The sequence below is a fragment of the Grampus griseus genome (assembly GCF_964374135.1).
Source record: "Grampus griseus genome assembly, chromosome: 3".
NCBI classification, from domain to species: Eukaryota; Metazoa; Chordata; class Mammalia; order Artiodactyla; family Delphinidae; genus Grampus; species Grampus griseus.
Window position 1 is genome coordinate 75,146,062 of NC_139019.1, and position 14,723 is coordinate 75,160,784.

Consider the following 14,723-nt stretch of genomic DNA (forward strand, 5'->3'; position numbering starts at 1 on the left):
TTTCTTTGATTTCTATACTAACATATCTAACTTCTTAGTCAACATATCTTCTAGGATATTTAACATGCATTTCAAACTATTTTCTGTTTCCAAAACCTGTTTCACTCTTCCTAGTGTATATCTTTACATCTCAGCAAATGGCATATTGACTCTTAGAATTGTTCAGTTCATAGTTTGATTCTTCTTTCTCTCAAGTTTCACATCCAGTCAGTCCCTCAGCAAAATCTATCGGCTCTTTTCAAAAGGTATTCTAAATCTAACCAATTCTTACCACCTCTACAACTACTATGCTACTCCTCACTGGATGCTCTAATTGTTTCTTAATTGTTCTACATGCTTCTGTTCTTACTTTTCTACAACCTAGTCTCCACTTGTAATAGGTGAATTGCCAGAAGCTCTCTGTGGACTACTTTAGGCATTAAAACTCATGGACTAATTTGAGAATTAAAACTCCAAGTGGTTCCATTGCTTGGGGGGGGGGGGGCACACTTTTGTGACTGCTACCTACAAGAGACCTACCAGCTTCTCACTTTGAAAATCAGATAAAAATTCTCTTTTGACAGTAGGAGAGGAAAAGTGAGCATTTTCAAATATACCCAGAGCTCTCTATTTTCCTTAATAAAATCTGCCTTTAAGGGAAACTGTTTTACCAGAGCCTAACCAACTGGGGGGTTACCAACCTAGTGAAATGAAAATACTCAACTCCAGACCACTCTAGCCTTTGAAGTGGAAGGAAAGTGGACAACATGCAGAAACAGAAGGGGACAGTAAGCAGAGAGATGAAAACATTAAGAAGGAATCAACAGGACATGCTGGAAATCCAAAACACAGGAACTGAAATGAAAAACACTTTTGGTAGGCACATAAGTAGACTGGACACAACCAGGGAAAGAATCTAGATTAAGGATATGTCAATAGAAACTTCCAAAACTGAAAAGAAAAAAGAATGAAGAAGATGAAACAGAATATCCAAGAAAAGTGGGGAAATTACAAAAAGTTTAGCATATGCATAATGGGAATGCTAGAAGGAGAAGAGAGAAAAGGAACAAAGGAACTATTTGAAGTAAGGACAGAATTTTCCAAAATTAATGACATTAAAACCCACAGATCCAGGAAGCTTAGAGGATTCTAAACTGGATAAATACTAAAAAATTACACTTGGGCATATATAATCAAACAGCAGAAAATGAAAGTCTATGAGAAAATCTTGAAAGAGGTCAGAGGGGAGAAAACAACCAATGTTGCCTACAGAGAAAAAATAAGATATGAATTACATTGAACTTTTCTTCAGAAACTATGCAAAAAGAAAATGGGATGATATATTTAAAGTCTTGAAGAACTAGAATTTGATATCCAGTGAAATTATCCTTAGAAAATAGAGGAAAAATAAAGACTTTCTCAGACAAACAAAAATTGAGGGAAATTGTCACCAGTGGACTTGCCCTGCAAGAAATGTTAAAAGAAGTTCTTCAAAGAGATAGAAATGTCATACATTAGAAATTTGGATCTACATGAAGAAAGAGTTTTTGAGAAGGAATAAATGAAGGTAAAATATTTTTTAAACTTTTCTTAATTGATGTAACAGATAACATTGTTCAAAATAATATCAACATTGTGTTCTTTGATTATAGCTTTTGGGTAAGTGAAATGAATGACAGCAGTGTTATAAAGGACAGGAGGGAGAAATTGAAAATACTTTGTACTTTAACTACCCATGAAGCATTATAGTGTTATTTGAAAGTGGACTTAGGTAAGTTGTAAATGTATATTGCAAATTCTAAGGCAACCATTTTAGAACATCCAAAAACAAAAGTTTTAATTGGTATCTCAAGAGAGGATGGAAACTAGAATCATATAAAATGTTCAGTTAAAATCAGAGAAGGCAGAAAAAGTGTGGAAGACCAAAAAAAAAGAAGAAAGAATGAATGAAGAGAAGCAATGAATAGAAAACATTTAAAGTGATTTAGATCATATTGGATTTTTAAATAACTAAGATTGAGACATTCCAAAATTATCCTAATGTAAACAGAAAAGCCATAATGCATGCCTAGCTTATAATCTAGGGGTAGGGAAAAACATCTGACAAAGAAGGTTTAGATTGTAGTATTACAAGAAAAATTTGGATTTCTGCTTATTTCCCCCACCCCCAAGCACCACATATTCAATATATGTCATACTGTGACATATATATGTGTGTGTATGTATAGATATATATATATAAATAAGAGAAACTATGAATTTTAAAACATGTCAAATAATTATGTAAAAATCATGTTTTCGAGCTTGAAATGGTACTTCCTTTTTGGAATATTAGGACTGAGTAATTCTTCAATCTCTTCTTGGTACTTTTATGAACTTTCCCTTCCAGTTTATATCTCAATTCTGAACTCTCTTATTCCTAGTTCTCCACAATTACTTCTTTAAGCACAAAATTTACTCTTAACTCTTCTTCATTCTAATCCTCTTATACACTGATATCTGTATTCTGGGCAACCTGATTATTCCCAAATACCCTCAGAAACTTATTCCACCTCCCAATATTCACTGGAACTTGATATATTTAATGTTGAATATGGTCAGTGGGCTTTTAAGATATATTCCCTCATCCTTATAATGAGCTTTCTTTCTTACACACACACACACACACACACACACACACACACACACACACACACACACACTACATTCCTGTAGTAAATCTGAGCTGTGAGTACAACTATATGATGAGTTGTGTGAGTTCTCCTAAGAGAGAGAGAAAAGAAAAGTAATAGAGACTGATCCCAAGCTAATTCATTGTTGGAATCATTAGGACTTAAAGAGCTATAAGTATATAACTATACTTAATGACTTAAAGGAAAAGAATACTCACATTGAATGAAAATACAGGAATTCTCAGCAGAGACATAAAATTTATAATAAAGAACCAAATGGAAATTCTATTACAAAACAACAAAATATACGAAATTTTTAAAAATTCACTTGATGGGCTTAACAGAAGAATGGAGATTGTGAAGACAGAGTCAGTGAACTTGGTCATACATAACACAAAAATAGCATACCTATGCACAAGAAAGTCAAACTTCTGTGAACCAACAATAAAGAGAAAATCTTGAAAGCTGCAGGAATAAAATGACACATTCATATAAGAGAACACTGATCCAAATGATCAGAACTTGGGTCTTCTCATCAGAAACAGTGGAAGCCAGAAGAGAGTAGATCATTTTTGAAGTGCTGAAAGAAAAAGACAGTCAATCCAGAATTCTGTATCTAGTGAAATATCCTTCAAGAGTGGTGAAATAAAAAGTTTTAGGTAAAAGACTTTATCACAAGCAGATCTGCACTACAAGAAATGCTAAAGGAAGGGAAATAAAATCAAATGGCAATTCAAATCTTCAGGAAGAAAGAGCATCAAAAGTAGCAAATATCTCAGTAAATATATGTTTTACCTCTTAATTTCACTAAAATACATATAACTGTTTAAAACAAAAATTATAACATTGTCTAGTAAGGCTTATTATATCTTTTGATATAGTACATATGAAAGTTAGCTATACCATAAAGGGCAGGGTGGGGTAAGTAGTGAATGTATATTTATACTCTATAGAAAGTTAAGGATATACGTTTTAATACTTAGAATAACCACTAAAAGAAATGCAAAGAAATGTAAAAAGCCAATAGATAAATTAAAATATATAAGAATATTCATAGCAGTTTATTTACAATAGCCCCAAACTATAAATAATCCAGGTGTCCATCAGACAGTAGCATAAACAAATTTTTGTATATTTATGCAACAGACTACTAAACAATGGAAAGGAACAAGCCACTAATACCTGGAACAACATGAATGAACCTCAAAACATTAAGCTGAGTGAAAGAAGCCTTGCATGCAAAAAAGGTATGCTGGTTATAATTTCATTTATATGAAATTCTAGAAGAGGCAAAACTAATCAATGGTGGAAAAACTAGATCAAAAACACTAAGTTTGGGAGATACCTGGCTTGTTCAAACAGTTCTAAGGAGGCCAAAGTGGCTGGAAAGAAGAAAACAAAGAAGAGTAGTAGAAGAGGAAAGAGGGATGTGTGAATGAGGGATCATGGAGGCTATTGTTAAGACTTTTTACTCTGAATGAAAAGGGGAGTCACTGTAAATAGAGGAGAGACACTATCTGATTTTAAAAGGGTCTCTATGGCTGCTTTAAGAATTGACTGTAAGGGGTCAGTATAGAACTAGGCAGACAATTTGTGAGGCTATTTTGTTCATCTAGATGAACAGTGATGGTGACTTGGACTCAATAAGTTTTAGCTCTTAATGTTATTTAAATTCAAGATAGGTTTAACGTCATTGAATTTTTAAAAATATTCAGATATATTTAATTTTCAAGAAATATTTCTTATTTTCTGATTGCTTATTTTACATAGTAGAATGTTCTTTTATGTTTACAATATCATCTGAAAATTCTTTTCTTCTGTTTCCTCAACCATCTCTCTTTCCTCTAAGGTTGGTTATTCTGCTTATTGTCATCCTTGTCTTTGATTGATTTTCTGCGAATATCTGGTGATCCCTGATTTTCTGTTTAGGTCTTTGTAAAATGGGTTATGTTGATTACTTTAGAGGTAACTAGAATGTTTTTCCTTCCAATATTTTATCATGAATATATACAAACATAAAGAAAGTTAAAATAATAGTACAGTGGACATGTGTCCCCACTACCTAAACTCTCCTGTTAGCATTTTATTATACTGTACTAGCTTTGTCATATAACTGTTCACATATTCATCTTCTATTGAGCCATTGATTTATATGTTTTTTTTAAAAAAAAGCATTTCAAAGTAAATCATGGCATTAATTTTTCCTGTAGTTGTGTAAGTGGAGGTTTTCTAAACAGGAAGGAAAAATGAGGCTCTGAGTCAGTAGATAGGGCTTTTCCTAGTCACAATTACCTTAAGGATATAGGGGTGGAAAATAGAAAGGTAAGCTGAAGTCTCTCACAGTTATTAAACTAAGAAGGGTTTTATCCTTGTGGAAGAGAATTTCCCTCCTGGTCTGTCTTTCTGTCTCCCTCCCCCCAACCCCCAGTCAATTTTGTACCTTTTTCAGAGGAACAGTGTAACCTCGAGCTTTGCTATGTGATATTTTTCTCCTATATCATTTATTTGTTTAGATGTTAAGATTTAGCTGTTTGTGATTTTTAAAAACCAAATAACAGCAGTTTAAGCAAGATAGAAGTTTATTTCTCACACACATAAGTGTGGGTACCCCAGGACTAGTTTTCCAATCATCAGTGAACCAGGTTTCTACATTTTTGTGGTTCTGTCGAGCTCAGTATGTGCCATCTACAGCCGATGAAAGTGGCTGCTCTAACTCTGGACATTATGCCCACCTTCCAGCCAGAAGGAAGAGTCCTTTAAGAATTTCCCAGCCAGAAGTTGCTCACAACATTTTTGTTTATATCTTATATGTCAGTACTTAGACATATAGTCACACATAACTACTAATAACAGATTTAAATTATAATGGAGTAATCACAGTTTGGGCACACAAAATGGAGTCAGGTGGCCATTGAGGATATGGTCTCTGGTCTCTGCATCACTGAGAACTTGAACTTTCTTTGAAATGTTCCAGGCCCAAGGACACCACCAGCATATTCAGAACAACACTTGCCAGCTGCAACCTTATCGTCTCAAGGTCTCCCTTTGAAACTGTGCAACCATTTCAGACCCCAACCAATCCATGCTTACCAAGCACCCTCACTTCTTGCCAGCTCTAATCATAATTCTTGAAAAACAACTCATATAATTAACTGTGGCCTTGCAACTTTTTGCCTTTATAAGCCTCTCTGATTTTGTAGTCTGGTAGAACACAATTCAAGTGTTTGTTGAATCTGTGTTTCCCAGGCTGCAGTCTTTATTTCAGTCAGGTCTCCATTTCTGAAACTTTTAACACTACCTGCTATTAAGTACTAGGAAATGTTATGTTGATTCAAGGTGACCATGTGCTTCACAGGACAAAAGGGAGAATGGATGTTGCAGGTACAGCTAGCAGTCTTTGTTTTAGACCTCAACATCCATATTATTTCCAGGAAGACATTTCCCAGGCAGATCACTCACTTTCTCTAGGAAGCCATTCTCAGCATGTTAGCCTGAGGCAAAAGATTCCAGCCAAACTGTATCAGAGCCCAAGTTAGTTGTGTCTGTTCAGCTGACCTGTCTTGAACTGGTGCTTCCCTCAGTGATTTTCAAAGTGCTATGGAATTACTTTAGGGATATTATAAGAAAGCAGATAGATACTGTCTAAATAACCTTCTTAACCTTCATATCTCTTTTATATTTTAGGTTTCCTGGAATAAGAATTCATCGGAAGAAACTCTGTGGAAGTTTGAAAGCCGTTATCAGTATTCTCTGCCGATAGCAAAGGCTCTCTAGTCGGCAACTATCAGAGCAAATTCTGTCTCTCCACTCTGTGGTCCTAGGCCCACTGTAGCCACCAGGGAACAGTTCAGCTGAAATGAGCAATCAACTCCATTCCTGTTGTTATTCTTAAAACTTCCTGGCACAGCATCAGATACCTGCATGAAGGAAAAGCTTCTTCAGCCTTCCCTCTCTATTTGGCTTCCAGGTAACCAATTCAGCTTATAGATTTTATTGCCTAAGGTGAAACATCCTGAGCCTGTGTACCTCTTAACTGTACCAATGCTTACCAGGTTAGAGTTAAAAACAGTATACAGCACAACACAATTCATATGTGCAGTAACTTTATTTTCTATACATGATCTCATCTTGTTCTATAGCTCTTAATTTTGCTAAGGTAAATTTTACCAGGTAAAGTTAACCTTTTCCAATTAAAATTTTTTCTCTGCTATATGTTTACTCAATCCAATGAATAAACTTTCCATCAGGAATATAAATCATTTGACATTTGGCCCCCTTTCTACCTCTTAATTCTTGAGATAGTGTTGGGTATAGGGGAAACTTATGTGTCCTTATGGATGTGGGACAAGAAGCCTCTGTGCCTGTGCTGGGTTCTTGTTAGAACCCAAAAGACATTGAGGTTAAAAAAAAAAGTCATTGAGGTGACTTTTCTCCTCTCCTGTTACTGGGAATCCTACAGTAGGGTACATTGAGGTATGGGCTGGTCTGTCTCATCTGGTATTTTGGCCATTATCTTAGTGTTCCTCACTACTCTCCAGCAGCATGGCCATTTGCCTCTAGTTATGAGGGACCTTCAATCTGTGGTCTTTGTCTCATGACACCAATCCTGGGACTAAAACACTCATTGATGGAATGTTTCCAACAATACATCTCAATTGTATTCAAGGTGCATTATGGTTCTTAGATTAATTCTTTAAGAATATTAAATATTGCCCACTACTACTCATACCAAACAGTGTCAGCAAAAGATTGTAAATTCCAAGCATGAGAGAATTTGTTTGCCAAAATAGAGAACTTATATTCTTATAGACATACACACACAAAAAAATCATGGCCTTTTACCTTAACATCATACACAAAAAGTTCAAAATGGGTCATAGACCTAAATATAAATGGTAAAGTAATAAAGCTTCTAGGAGAAAACAGGAGAATAACTTCATGTTCTTGGGAAAGGCAAAAATTTCGTAAACAGGGTAGAAAAAAAAAATGAACCATAAAAGAAAAGATTGGTGGGCTTCCCTGGTGGCGCAGTGGTTGAGAGTCCGCCTGCCGATGCAGGAGACACAGGTTTGTGCCCCGGTCCAAGAAGGTCCCACATGCCGTGGAGCGGCTGGGCCCGTGAGCCATGGCCGCTGAGCCTGCACGTCCAGAGCCTGTGCTCCGCAATGGGAGAGGCCACAACAGTGAGAGGCCCGCGTACCGCAAAAAAAAAAAAAAAGAAAATAAAAGATTGGTAAGTTGGACCACACAAAAAAATTGTCTTTCCTATTGTGGAAACACTGCCTTATGTGCAGGGCAAAGGTGATCCGGGCTCCAATATTTTCAATGCACCACACCTAAGATAGAGCCTCCATTCCATTAGTTGAGGGGGGGGGGCGTGCTGAAGGAGTCCTCACCTCTTGTTTCACTTGCCAAGGACTCAGCCTCTGCACTAGGTAGTTGACGATGGGATGAAAAACGTTGAATGTTGCTCCTCACACATGTAGAAGGTTCTCAGATTGGGAATTTGGGAGAGAGGGAACCCCATGTTATTGGCTGCAGCTCTCCAGAATGGAGTCTCTGCCTTGCTTGGAGCAGAGAGGGAGAGAGCAGTGTTAGTTTAAATACCACACACTCTAGCCCTTTTTTTACCAAATTTTCATAGATTTTCTGGAATAGTTGTTTCTTGATGCGCTCTTTGCCTTTTGAACCATTTTCAGAGCCTTTAAATGGTGTTTGTTTGTTCATTTGTTCTTTTAACTTTTCATTTCGGGAGCAGGTCAGTAGACTTTTTTACACTGTCATGCTGGAAGTCAGTACAGGGGGGCAATTTTGAACATATAGATTCTCAATTCATTTCTAATCTATTTATTTTACTTTTGAGCCCATCTTTGATTCTCTATTTTCTATTTGTTATATTTCATTTATTAGTACTATGTAGTTGGGTTAAAGATGATGTGTTAAAGCTTGGACTCTTCTGTGCATTTTTTTTCATTGATGTGTAATTGACATATAACATCATTAGTTTCAAGTGTACAATATAATGATTTAATTTTTGTATATACACACAGTGGAAAATTCACATATAACTTTATAGCTCACCCTCAGTATTCTTGATACCTAGCCGCAAATCATGTAGTGCTGTATTTACTATTGAAAAAAGTTAGTTTATAAGTGGGCTCATCTAGTTCAAACACATGTGCAAGGGTCAACTGTCTTGTTAAATCAACACAATAAGCCTAGTTATATCCTTCATACATAGTTACAATTTTTTTTCCTCCTGTTAAGAACTATTAAGATCTACTATCTTAGCAACTTTCAAATATACAATACAGAATTATTAACAATAGTCATCATGTTGTACAGTAACTACATGCCCGTGACTCTTTAATTTTATAAGTGGAATACATTTATTTTTCTGTCAGGATGTGGAGACTTTGGGAATTCCCTGGCAGTCCAGTGGTTAGGACTCTATGCTTTCCCTGCAGGGGGCACGGGTTTGATCCCTGGTTGGGAAACTAAGATAGCGCAAGCTGCACAGCACAGCCAAAAAAAAACGATGTAGAGATTTTATTTTTGTTACTTGTGTGCATACAAGTGTTCCTTTTATTTAAAAAATATTTTTATTGAAGTTAAGTTGATATATTAGTTTCAGGTGTGCAGCTTATTGTTTCAGTATTTTTATAGATTAATAAAACTTATTACAAAATAATAGCTACTATTCCCTGTGCCATACAATATATCCTTGTTGCTTAACTACTTTATACATAATGGTTTATATCTCTTATTCCATAACTCCATCTTGCTCCTCCCCCTTTCCTCTCCCCACTGATAACCCCTAGTTTGTTTTCTGTATCTGTCTGTTTCTGTTTTGCTATATACATTCATTTATTTTATTTTTTAGATTCCACATATAAGCAATATCATATATAGTATTTCTCTTTCTCTGTCTGACTTATTTTACTAAATATAATATTCTGTAGTTCCATGCAGGCTGCTGCAAATGACAGAATTTCATCCTTTTTTATGGCTGAGTAATATTCAATTGTATATATTGATGGACACTTTGAGTTGCTTCCATATCTTGGCTATTATAAATAGTGCTTTGATGAACATTGGAGTGCATGTATCTTTTCAGATTAGCGTTTTCATTTTTTTCTGGATATATGCCCAGGAGTGGAATTGCTGGATCATATGGTAGTCCTATTTTTAGTTTTTTGAGGAACTTCCACACTGTTTTCCATAGTGGCTGCACCAATTTACATTCCCACCAACATTGTAGCAAGGTTCCCTTTACTTCCTTATCAACATTTGTTATTTGTAGACTTTTTGATGATGGCCATTCTAATAGTTGTGAGGTGATATCTCATTGTGGTTTTGATTTGTATTTCTTTAATAGTTAGTGATTTGGGGCATATTTTTATGTGCCTGTTAGCCATCCGTGTGTCTTCTTTAGAAAAAAATGTCTATTCAGGTCTTTCACCCATTGTTTTTTTTTGATTGTGTTGTTGTTTGTTTGATATTGAATTGAATTATCTGTTTATATATTTTGGGTATTAACCATTGTTGGTCATATCATTTGCAAATATTTTCTCCCATTCAGTAGGTTGTCTTTTCATTTCATTTTCTTTTTGCAGTGTTTCTCAATGTGTTTCCTAAAAAGCTTTTTAAGTTTAATTAGGTCCCATTTGTTTAGTTTTGCTTTTATTTCTTTTGCCTTAGGAGACAGAAAAGTATTGCTACAATTTATATCAAAGAGTTTTCTGCCTATCTTTTCTTCTAGGAGTATTTTTTTTTTCTTTTGGTTTCAGGTCTTACATTTAGGTTTTTAAATGCATTTTAAGTTTACTTTTGTATATGGTGTGAGGAAATGTTCTAATCTAATTTGTCTACATGTAGCTGTCCAGTTTTTCCAGCACCACTTATTGAAGAGACTGTCTTTCCTCCATTGTATATTCTTGCCTCTTTTGTCATGGATTAATTGACCATAGGTATGTGGATTTATTTCTGTGCTCTCTATTCTGTTCCATTGATCTATGTTTTTGTTTTTGTGACAGTACCATGCTATTTTGATTACTTTAGTTTTATAATGTAGTCTGAAGTCAGGGAGGGTGATATCTCCAGTTTTGTTCTTTTTCTCAAGATTGCTTTGGCAATTCAGTGTCTTTTTTAGTTTCATATGAATATTAGGATTATTTACTCTAGTTCTGTGAAAAATGTCATGGGTGTTTTGATAGGGATTGCATTAAATCTGTAGAGTGCTTTGAGTAGTTTGGCCCTTTTAACAATATTAATCCTTCCAATCCCAGAGCATGGGATATCTTTCCATTTCTTTGTATCATCTTCAATTTTCTTCATCCATGTTTTATACTTTTCAGAGTATAGGCCTTTCACCTCCTTGGTCAAATTTATTTCTAGGTATTTTATTCTTTTTGATGCAGTTTTAAATGGAATTTTCTTTAACTTTTTCTTTCTGATAGTGTATTATTAGTGTATAGAAAAGCAACATATTTCTGTATATTAATCTTGTATCCACCAACCTTACCTACTTCACTTATTAGTTCTAATAATTTTTTGGAGGAGACTTTAAGGTTTCCTATATCACACCATCTGCAAATAGTGACAGTTTTACTTCTTCCCTTCTGATTTGGATGTCCTTTATTTCTTATTCTTATCTGATTGTGGTGGCTAGGTTTTCCAAGACTGTGTTAAATAGAAGTGGTGAGAGTGGGCTTCCTTGTCTTGTTCCTGAATTTAGCGGAAAGGCTTTCAGCTTTTCACCATTGAGTATAATATTAGCTATAGGTTTGTCATAATATGTTGAGATTTTTTCCCTCTATACCAACTTTGATGAGAGTTTTTTTTTTTTTTCGTTTTTTTTTTATTAATTTATTTATTTTTGGCTGTGTTGGGTCTTCGTTTCTGTGAGAGGGCTTTCTCTAATTGTCGCAAGCAGGGGCCACTCTTCATCGCGGTGCGCGGGCCTCTCACTGTCATGGCCTCTCTTGTTGCGGAGCACAGGCTCCAGACGCGCAGGCTCAGTAGTTGTGGCTCACGGGCCTAGTTGCTCCGTGGCATGTGGGATCTTCCCAGACCAGGGCTCGAACCCGTGTCCCCTGCATTAGCAGGCAGATTCTCAACCACTGCGCCACCAGGGAAGCCCTTGATGAGAGTTTTGATCATGAACGAATGTTGAATATTGTGAGATGCTTTTTCTGCATCTATTGAGATGATCATGTAATTTTTTATCCTTCCTTTTTTTAATGTGGTGTATCACATTTATTGATTTGTGAATATTGAACCATCCTTGCATCCCTGGAATAAATCTAACTTGACAATAGTGGATCATCCTTTTTATGTGTTACTGGATTTGGTTTGCTAATATTTTGTTGAGGGTTTTGGTATCGGTATTCATCAAAGATATTGGCCTGTAATTTTCTTTTTTGGTAGTGTATTTGTCTGGTTTTGGAATCAGGTTAATGCTGGTCTTGTAGAATGAATTTGGGAGTATTCTGTCCCCATCAATTTTTTGGACTAGTTTGAGGAAGATAAGTATTATCTCTTCTTTGTATGTCTTGTAAAATTCCCCTGTAAAGCTATCTGGTCCTGGACTTTTGTTTGTTGGGAGATTTTTAAATTACAAATTCAAGTTCACTCCTAATGATCAGTCTGTTCAAATTGTTTATTTATTCCTGACTCAGTCTTGGCAAGATGTATGTTTCTAGAAATTTGTCCATTTCTTCCAGGTTGTCCAACTTGCTGGCATATAACTGTTGATAGTATTCTCTTAGAATTCTTTTGTATCTCTGTGGTATCAGTTGTTATTTCTCCTCTTTCCTCTCTTATTATGTTTATTTGGGTCCTTTCTACTTATTGGTGAACCTAGCTAAAGCTTTATCTATTTTGTTTATTTTTTCAAAACACTAGCTCTTGGTTTAACTGATCTTTTCTAATTTTTTTTGTGGGGGTGGGTGGGTGTCTGTCCTCTATTTTATTTCTTTCCTCTCTGATATTTATTTATATCCTTCAGCTGACTTTAGGCTTTGTTCTTCTTTTTCTAATTCCTTTATATGGTAGCTTAGGTTGTTTATTTGAGTTGTTTCTTAAGGTAGGCCTGTATTGCTATAAACTTCCCCCTTAGAAGTGCTTTTGCCACATCCCATAGATTTTGGAGAGTTATATTTCCATTTTCATTTGTCTCGAGGTATTTTCTGATTTCCTTTTTGATATGTTCATTGACCTATTGGTTTTTTTGTGTGTGTGTGTGTAGTATGTGGGCCTCTCACTGTTGTGGCCTCTCCTGTTGCGGAGTACAGGCTCCGGACGCACAGGCTCAGCAGCCATAGCTCACGGGCCTAGCCACTCCACGGCATGTGGGATCTTCCTGGTCCGGTCACAAACCCGTGTCCCCTGCATCAGCAGGCAGACTCTCAACCACTGTGCCACCAGGGAAGCCCGACCTATTGGTTTTTTAGTAGCATGTTATTTAATCTCCACGTGTTTGTTCTTTTCCCATTTTTCATTCTGTAATTGATTTCTAGTTTCATATTGTTGTGGTTGGAAAAAAATAATTGATACAATTTCTGTCTTTTTAAATTTGTTGAGACTTGTTTTGTGGCCTAGCATGTGATCCATCCAGAAGAATGTTCCATGGGCAGTTGAAAAGAATCTATATTGTGCTGTTTTTTAATGTAATGTCCTATAGATAGCTACTAAGTACAACTGGTCTATTATGTCATTTAAGAGCACTGTTGCCTTATTGATTTTTGGTCTGGATGATCTGTCCATTGATAAAAATGGGGTGTTAAAATCCTCTACTATTATATTATTGTTGATTTCTCCCTTATGTCTGTTAGTATCTGCTCTATGTATTTAGCTGCTCCTGTGTTGGGTGCATATATGTTAATGAGAACAATATCATCTTTTATTAATCCCTTTATCACTATGTAATGCCATTCTTTGTCTTTGTTATAGGCTTTGTTTTAAAGTCTATTTTGTCTGATATGAGTATTGCTACCCCTGCTTTCTTGTCATTTCCATTTTCATGCAATATCTGTCTATCCCCTCACTTTTAGTCTGTGCCTTTAGCTCAGAATTGAGTCTTATAGGCAGCATATAGATGGGTCTTGGTTTTCATCCAATCAGCCACCTTATGTCTTTTCACTAGAGCATTTAGTCCATTGACATTTAGATAAATTATTGATAGGTTCGTACTTTGCCATTTTATTACTTGTTTTCTAGTTGTGTTTGTAGTTATTCTCTGTTCATTTCTTCTACTTTTTGTTTCTTCCCTTGTGGTTTGATGATTTTTTTAGTAATATGCTTGTGCTCCTTTCTTTTTATTTTTATGTATCTATTGTAGGTTTTTGATTTGTGGTTATCATGGGGTTTATGTATATTGACCTATAAGTGTATCTGCATGTTTTAAACTGGTAGTCATTTAAGTTCAAAAACATTCTAAAACATCTACATTTTGTACTCCCCTCCACCACTTTTTCTGGGGTTTTTTGGGTTTTTTTTTCTGTGGTATGCGGGCCTCTCACTGCTGTAGCCTCTCCCATCATGGAGCACAGGCTCCGGATGCGCAGGCCCAGTGGCCATGGCCCATCGGCCCAGCCACTCTGTGGCATGTGGAATCCTCCCGGACCAGGGCACAAACCCGTGTCCCCTGAATCAGCAGGCGGACCCCCAACCACTGTGCCACCAGGAAGTCCCACTTTTTGTATTTTTGATGTCATGTTTTACATCTTCATGTTTATCCCTTAACTTTTCATTGTAGTTATAGTTGTTTCTACATTTCTTTTCTCTTTTAATCTTCACACATATTTAAGTATTAAATAAATTAAAGTAAAAGCTTATTTAAGTAGTTGATCCTCAGTTCTTTGTATTTGCCTTTCCTTGTGGGATTTTCCATTTTCTATGGATTCTTCTTTCCCACGTAGAGAAGACCCTTTAACATTTTTTTAGCGTGGGTTTAGTATTCATGAACTGTTTTAGTTTTTTCTTATTTGAGAATTATTTATCTTTCCTTTGATTCTAAATGATAATGTTGCTGAGGAGAGTATACTAGTTTGCACATTTTTCTCTTTCAAC

General features: G+C 35.7%; 1 long non-coding RNA gene across 1 annotated transcript in view; it reads left to right on the forward strand.

The window, feature by feature from the left end:
- LOC309820712 overlaps window positions 1-14,723 on the forward strand; it is a 57,698-nt gene that overhangs the window by 971 nt on the left and 42,004 nt on the right. Inside the window, exon 2 of the long non-coding RNA XR_014296541.1 lies at window positions 6,336-6,618. This is a non-coding gene — a long non-coding RNA (uncharacterized lncRNA). The remainder of the gene's footprint in view (window positions 1-6,335; window positions 6,619-14,723) is intronic.